Genomic DNA, 8,757 nt, shown 5'->3' on the forward strand with positions numbered 1-8,757 from the left:
ATTCCACCAATGCTTCAATCATGTGAGAGTCTACGGAAACATGCAATAAAAAGCCAATGTGTCCATATATTTGAGAAAATGTCAAACGTCTCTGAGGCGTCCACCCCTTCCAAATATCTCTCAGCTCCTTCAAGGAATTGGATTGAGTGTTGATGTCAACCCTGTCTAGAATCTCAACCACAACCTCGTTTGCACTGTCACCCCTCTTCTTTTGTTGATTTTCGAAGTATAGCTGCACTACTGATTCGGTTTCATGATGGACTATTGTGCTCTCCATGGATGAGTCAGATTTTAAACGGAACCTTAGCCAAGCAGATGGGAATGCCTAGTATGAAATGCAAGATGTCAATAAGCATGCAACACATTTTAAAGCTCAAGACATAAATGTATAAGATCACGAAGAGAAGGATGGAGCCTCTGTCCTAAACCCGAGGTAAGTACGTACAAGGGTTTTCTGAGGCTCTTCCTTAGGCAAGGGATTATGGTCAATCATGTGTGGTTAAACTCTTACCCCTATTGGAAAATGTCCCCATATTAAAACTCATCCTCCCTCACAGAGGCCCGGACAAAGTTCGCACTGAGTGGAGTGGTTCGCGGGTCCCCATAGGCCATGCCACGTGGCAACTGGCACTATTACACTCATTTCTAATCCTAGCAAGGGAAAGCCCGAGTGTAGAGCTGTGAGAGTGTGTGAGTTCAACAATTTTGACCTGCACCCTCTACCCCACATCCATTCATTATTCAGAGTTTAAACACATGCTTTATTCACACAAGTCATGAAAACAAGTAATTGCATGCTTATCATCTCATGCTAAATCACAGTTAATCACATGCTCATTCAGTAGATAACGAAAAAACAAGCAAAACCGAGCATTTATTTCAATTACTTGTTGTGATTTGATTTGCGAAGTACCTGCAAACAAAATAATCATTTGGACAATGTGTACAAAATAGGGAAGGAGCAATCAAGAAGGCTCATTAGATTTGGATTTTGGGATAGTCCTCAATTAATCATCGGCTCGACTCTCAAGTGTCCCCAGTGGAGTCGCCAAGCTGTCACGACGTCCCGGACCCAGCCAGAGAACCACTCTCTAGTAAAAAATGTGGGTACGGCTGCGAACTGGGAAAAGGATGTGTGATTTAAAAAAAAAATTTTCGTGAAAAACAATGTGTGATGGAGTCGCCACTAACCTTTCGAAGTGCAGTTAGAACACTTGATTGCTACCCCGTTAGGGGTAGAATCAGTTTGCGTCACCAGAGTCGGGCTTGGTAGTACGGTTAGTGAAGGGACGGTATTACTACCCCCTACGCGCCCGTTCTTACGAACGGTACTAGATTAATAAAAAATTATCCCCAAAATAAATCTAATAAGCCTTTCAAAATTACTCCCTTTCAAAAATCAAAAGAAAGAAAATACTATATAGGTATTCCCTCAAAACCAGGGCAAGCCAATACTCTGAAGAGTCTATGCCCTTGGTTGCAATCATCGGGAAGGAAAATCAAAAATAGGATAAAAAATACGCTCCCAGGGGTTTTGAAATCTTTAGGTTTTTCTAAATAGGAAAAATACTATTCTGTGAGGTTTTTGAAACTTGTTCGGGATGAAAATGATTTTTTGTGCCTAAAAAACATTTTTTGTGATTTTTCCTAAGTGTGAAAACATTTTTTGTGATTTTTTGTGATTTTTCCCGAACTTTAAAATAGCACAAAATAAAACCTGAAAATCAAAGCATGAAAATATTTTTTTGGATTTTTTGAGAGTTTTGTGATTTTTTTGTGAATTTCTAGATATAATAATAATACACAAGTGAAATGGAGAAAACTGGTGTGAACCGATTTCGAGAAAGATGAATCGATCAAACATTGACCAGTTCAGGGAAAAACCAGTTTAAGGTCTTGGTCGAGACCATAAGTCAACACGCGTTGCCTTACATGTGGACTATGAATTCAAGTGCATGTTAGAGTGTATGGAAGATGCATGATGCATGAATGTGCACGTGTATGAATACGGGTGTATATGAACGCATGTACGCATGTGTGTGTGTGAGGCTACATGCTCGTACGTGCATGTACATGTGAATGTACGTGAATGCATGCATGGATGTATGTGTTGAGTATGAGCGTACATGAGCGCATGCGTGCGTGAGGGTGTTACATCACATGCATGCATGCACGTGAATGTGTGGCTATGTGAGTGTCTGGATATGGGTGTATATGGGTATGCGAGTATAAATGAATGTGGACATGCGTCAGTGTACATGTGCAGGAGTGTCAGGATGCATGAATGTAGCCGTGAAAGTGCACATGCATGGGTGTGTACATTCATGCGTGTGTGTGTGTGTGTGTGAAAAGTGGGTAGAATATTTTTTGGATGTTTCCTCATTTTTCTAGTATTTATTTGAATTTTTTTATAATTTTTAAAGAATTTTATTGGATAGAAAAAAAAAAAGATTTATTTGAAATAAAGTAAAATACGAAATAAAACTGAATATACTGGTGAAAACTGGTTCGAGAAGGGGGATAGGACCGATCAAACGTTGACTGGTCCAGGGGAACCGATTTAAGGCCTGGTCAGGGCCGGACAGCAACGTGGCGAGACACGAGCAAGCAAATTAGGGGGCATGGACGGCTGACATGTCATGGTTAGGAGCATCCATTGATGGAGCGAATTCGAGGGCTGAGAAGGATCCGTTAAATTGGCGATGAAAAACTCGATCGAGTGCCACGTGTCACGACACGTGTAGGGAAGCATGCGGGTATTTATGGAGCTTCTGACAAGTCAGATCACAACCGTTAACGGGAACGAAGATCCAACAGCTCGAGCTAGGGTGATTTGCGGCATTAATTGGGGATATGACTGAAGGCGTGACTTGTCGTGATCTGGAAAGGTGTTGTAGCGAGTCTTTGACAAGTCGCGATCTTGATCGTCCGTTGGAGTGTGGATCGAACGGTTAGTATAAAGAGACAGCTAGGCATTAATAACCGATGCCACGTGTCACGTGGAGAGCAAGCGGGGTTGATGTCCCTGACGCGGCCAAATCAGAACTGTTTGATGCCCTAGTGATCGAACGGTTGGGAGACAATGCGCCCCCTGGCATTGATGGTTAAGGGGAACACGGCGGCCACGTGTCGCATGGCGGGTGAAGGAGACAAACACGTGTGGCTGGAAGGAACTGACAGCACTTAATGCTTCTGACACGAACGATATGTGCCATTGATATTCTAAAGAGATCGGACGGTGATGGTCGAGTGTGTTAGAGCTATTGACGAGAGTGAATCGTAACTGTTGAAAGACAACTCAATCGAAGGGTGACAGCTTACACGTGCACAGATTGAAGACGTGGCTTGATCTGAGGCGATCATGAGAAACGTGAATTGCGTGGCTCTAGGATTGACGCGTGACTTATGTGATCAGATGGGCATAAACGCGCCACGTGGTAAGATCCTATGACCTGGAAGCCTCAGATACTTAAACTCTAATTTTTGTGTTTTTTTTTTTTCCATCTATTTTCAAATGCTCTCCATTCTTCTCTTTCTTCTTCCTTTTGTTCCTTTGGAAAACCTAACCGCAGATATCATTCGTCCATCCTCCAGCTCACATCCCTGATGCCCTAAAGTCTCCAACGCTCCGCAACCTCCCCAACTCACCTCACCACGATCAAAATTTCACATCCCTTTTTGTTTGCCCTCAAATGCTTTCTGTAAGATGAAAATGCACCCCCCCTAAGCCCTCGCTTTCAAAAAAATCCTCCCCAATCCTTCGCGATCACATGTGAATGACCCCAGAGTTCTTCGGAGATGCCAACGGTGAATTGCGAGCCCCCCGAGAAGCGTTCGGGTGTGAGTGATAAAGGCTGACTCTCAAGGGAGAGCTTATTCAAACTCTCAAGGCCAAACCCCACGGAAAAGATAATTTTCCTTCTCTTTTCCCTATTTTATTTTGCTGTTTTATTTTGTTTAATGTGTTTCAAATGTCATGATCTGAGTGTTGATAAGTTCTGGCAGTGATGGTTCTGGCTTGGGGTTTATGGAAGGCTTAGATCAGGATCTCAGTTTTTAAGTCAAGGGTTAGGAGTTCAGGTTCAGGTTTGAAGACGGGTTCTGTATCCTGGAGTGTGTGAATAGTCTTGGGGTTTGGTTAGGGTGGGGATAGATTTTGGAGGTCAGGGATAGAAACGAGTTGACTCGTTTCTAACACCGTAAGTGACACTCGAGTCGACTCGCACGATTCAACCCGGGAGTGTGTATGAGCTTAGACAGACCTTAGTCGTGTGGGTGGGTTTCCTAAGTTTTGAAAATGGGCTTGTTTTGAGAATTGGAAGTGGGCTTTTTAATTAAGAGACTCCTGGGCTTAGCCATTCAACATGGGCTTTGGCCAGGTTGTCACGGGGCTATTCTGAAATAGGCTGATTGACTTTTAAGGCGAGTCCGTAGTGAGATTTTAAATAAACTGTGGGCTAGGTTGATTTTGAAAATCAATTGGGTCGGGGTTTGAATTTTAAAAGTGAGTCTTGAGAAATGATATGAGTTTTGGCCGAGTAAATTTAAAAATGGGCTTGGGCTTAGGTAACTTTCGAAATGGGCTTGAGTCGGAATTCTTTGAAATAGGCGTGGGTTACCTTTCCAAAATGGGGCCCGAGTCAGAACTCTTAGAAATGGGCCTGGGTTACCTTCAGTAGGCTTCGGGTTACAATCATTGCGCTTCAGGTGCAAGGAGATAAATGGCTCAGGATGTTAGGTGATGGGTTCAGGTTCACCCAAACCAATTTCGGGTTTGGGTTGAATAAGTTTAATTCGTGTCAGGAGATCCAAATCCAAATTCAGGTTAAGACCTGGTTTGGGTATGGGTGTTTTCTCAAAAGCTGATCCAAACCTAAATTACAATTCGGGTATGGGAGAACCTGCACACAGTATATCCAGCATTTCCTAGCAATCTCAGGATTTGAAATGAAAAAGGAAATTACCTAAACTCGAGCTCCTTCGGTCTTCTTCTCCAACAAGTAAGTATGAGTGTCTGATATTCTACTCTGATGTGTTTGTGCTAGTCAGTTCTGATGTCTGGTTGTGTGGTGGGCACAGGGTGGTGTTGTCTGCTCTCTTCTTCTACAGAGTTCCCTCTATGGGGCTCCTTCCCGATTCTCTATTCAATCCCTGTAGAATTACTCTTTTATAACCTCTTCTTTTTCAATTTGGTATAACCTCCCTCTCTCCTTCTAATTTCCTTTCTCTCCCAATTCCCGCAGGGTTTCTATGTTCTTGCCCTCCCGCCTTTGCTACAGTAGGAGCCTTCCTATTTATAGGAAGGCTTGAAGTCTGATTGGCGCCAAAACTCTCAGTGTGGCCTTCTCCCAATGGAATTCCCCACCAACAGATTGTCAGGGAATAATTCCCTTTAACCAATCACGTGTGATTCCATTTTTTATTTTTATTTTATTTTCCTGAATTTTCCACTAACAGATTACTTTGGTGGCTTTTCTGTGCAGGGGCTTTGAGAGGGAGCATTCCAAGTGGTAGCTTGGTGATGGAGGGAAAGGTATCTTTTAGTTTTTTAGATTTTTATGATTTTCTTCTGCTATTGCTAACCAATTTTATTTTGCTCTGCTTCTCTGTGTGCAGGTAGCTGAAGTGATTCAGATGTCAGCATAGGAGATGGGGGCTTTTTGGTTGTCTCAGCTTGGCAAGCTCGGATTGGGGCAAGGAAGGATTCAACATTTGTTTCTTCTTCTTTGTATTTTGATTTTTGTAATCTTTATTATGTATTTATTATTCTTTGTGCATGCTCCCTTCAATTCTGCGACATTCATTTCTGTGTCAAATTTACAATTCCATTTGGCAAATTTTGACTGAAGGAATTTGATGACTCTCCATTGACCAATTTTGACCAAGCTTGACCAATGCTGATTAGATCTGTTCACAAATATTGACCAGAAAGGTTGACCAATTTTGACTTGATCTGACCAAAATGGTTGACTAATCTTGACTGGATTTGACCAAAATGGTTGACTAATTTTGACTGAATTTTAACCAATTTTGACATGCCTAAACAGGATATGTCCTTATTCATCAAATGAAACCACTCCCTTTTAAATGAATTGAGGTTTTAAAAAACTTAAACCCAAATTTGGAAGATCTCGAACTCATGGATATTTAAAAGCACCCAGTTAACTAAGTTAGCTTTTGGAAGATTAAAATTAGACTTGAAAGGATGAGACCGGATTTTGGGTTTAACAGACTCAAGTTATTATGAAGAATTTGAACTCTAGGGTTTAGCAATTGAAATCCTAGACCTATTAAGAAAAACGGGTTTTGAAATGAAATGACCCTTTTCATTCATGGGATTGCAAGTTAGATTTTGGGACTTTAAATTCAAGATTTAAAAACTCAGAACAAGACCTAGGCTCATTGTGAAAGAGACAATCCAAAACTGTAAAGATTAACAACCTGCTTACGAGCCTTAAAGTGTAGACTGGACCTTCGCAGGACTTAACTTCACACCCTTTCTCTCTCTCTCTCTCTCTCTCTCTCTCTCTCTCTCTCTCTCTCTCTCTCTCTCTCTCTCTATCTCTCTCTCTCTCTCTTTCTTTCTTTTTCTTTTTGGAAGAGCGGGGGTTAGTATCTGGTGGACTCTCGAGCAAAAGGTCATGGCCTTAGTTTCAAAACTCGGGGTCATTCAGGGCTTGGAGTCAACTTTTGTTTTGTTGGGTGTCCTTGGGGTAGCCTGGTTAAAATTGTGGTTTCGACAGCAATCCATAGATATATGATCCCATTTCCACTCTGAGATAAATAGTGGCTGCAACTGACCCGCTGACCTCTGGTGCTCATCTTTTACCTACTGGCACATCATACACTGGGCTACATACTTGGCGATCTCTCTTTTCATATCACTCCACCAATAAAACTCTTGCAGATCCCTGTACATTTTCATACTTCCGGGGTGTCCTCCAAAATAGTCTTTCTGATGTCAGCGTCAGTCGGAACACACAATCTAGAACGGAATTGTAATGCCCCGTCATATGAAATACATAATTCCTCTCCCTGACCAGTCTGCACTCTATCTATCACCTCTGCTAATTTCGGATCTTCCTTTTAAGAAGTTTTAATTCTTTCGTGCAGAGGAGGCTGTACCACTAAACTGGCGATACATACTGGACGATCACTCTCTACCAACTCTATGCCGAGTCTCTCCAGGCCCATCATGATCGGATGCTGGATTCCCATAGCCGTCAACGCTAATTCCCCAAACTTTTTGCTCAGTGTATCAGCTACCACATTTGCTTTTCTTGGGTGATAATTGATGGTACAATTGAAATCTTTAATAAGCTCCAACCATCTTCTCTGTCTCATATTCAGTTCCTTCTGAGTGAAGAAATACTTTATACTCTTGTGGTCAAAGAAAATCTCACACCACTCGTCGTATAGGTATTGCCTCCACATCTTCAATGCGTGTACCACTGCAGCCAATTCGAGATCATGGGTAGGGTAGTTCTTCTCATACTTTTTCAACTGTCTAGACGCATACGCCACCACCCTACCATGCTGCATTAGTACACAACCAAGTCCTTTCAAGGACACATCACTGTAGATAGTATAACCCTCACCCCTGATGGGATGATCAGTACTAGTGCTGTAACTAGCCTCTACTTTAATTCCTGAAAACTCTACTCACAAATGTCGTTCCATTAAAATCTGGCATTCTTCCTAGTTAGTCGTGTCAGGGGCCTTGATAAAGCTGAGAACCCCTCGACAAAACGACAGTAATATCCAGCTAATCCTAAGAAACTTCTAATCTCCTGGATGTTCCTCGGCTTAGCCAAATTCATTACTGCCTCAATCTTACTGGGATCCATAGAAATTCCGTCTCCTGAGATAACATACCCCAAAAACACAACTTTCTCGAGCTAGAAATCACATTTACTGAACTTGGCATACAACTTCTTCTCCCTGAGTATCTGCAAAACCTGCCTCAAATGTATCTCATGCTCCTCATAGCTCCTTGAATAGACCAGTACATCATCAATAAAAACAACAACAAACTGGTCTAAAAAGGGAAGAAAAATTCTATTCATCAAATCCATAAATATCGCAGGAGAATTTGTCAGACCAAACGGCATAACAAGGAACTTGTAATGCCCATACCTAGTCCTGAAAGCCGTCTTCGATACATCTTCTGTTCTTACCTTTACTTGATGGTAGCCTGACTTGAGGTTGATCTTGGAATACACCCGCGTACCCTGGAGCTGGTCAAATAAATCATCGATACGGGGTAGAGGATACTTGTTCTTGATAGTCACTTTATTAATCTCCTTGTAATCTATGCACATCTTCATAGACCTGTCCTTTTTCTTTACAAATAATACTAGAGCTCCCCACGGGGATACTCTAGGTCGTATAAAACTCTTATCAAGTAAATCCTACAATTGATCTTTCAATTCTTCCAACTCTACCGACGCCATTCGATACGGTGCTTTAGAGATCGGTGCTGTACCTAGAAGTAGATCAATGGGAAAATCTACCTCACGGTTAGGTAACAAATCAGGTAATTCATTTGGAAACACATTTGTAAACTCTTTCACTACTGGCGTGTTAATAAGCTTCATTTCATTCCCTGTTGTTTCCTTTATAAAGGCCACGAATCCATAACAACCACTCAGGAGTAGTCTCCTCGCCTGAACAGCTGAGACCATCTAAGGTAGAGATTGCACTCGTGACCTTGTAAATCTGAATTCTAGTCTTCCTGGCGGTCTGAATATCACTTCT

Source organism: Malania oleifera, chromosome 5 (genome assembly GCF_029873635.1).
Source record: "Malania oleifera isolate guangnan ecotype guangnan chromosome 5, ASM2987363v1, whole genome shotgun sequence".
NCBI classification, from domain to species: domain Eukaryota; kingdom Viridiplantae; phylum Streptophyta; class Magnoliopsida; order Santalales; family Ximeniaceae; genus Malania; species Malania oleifera.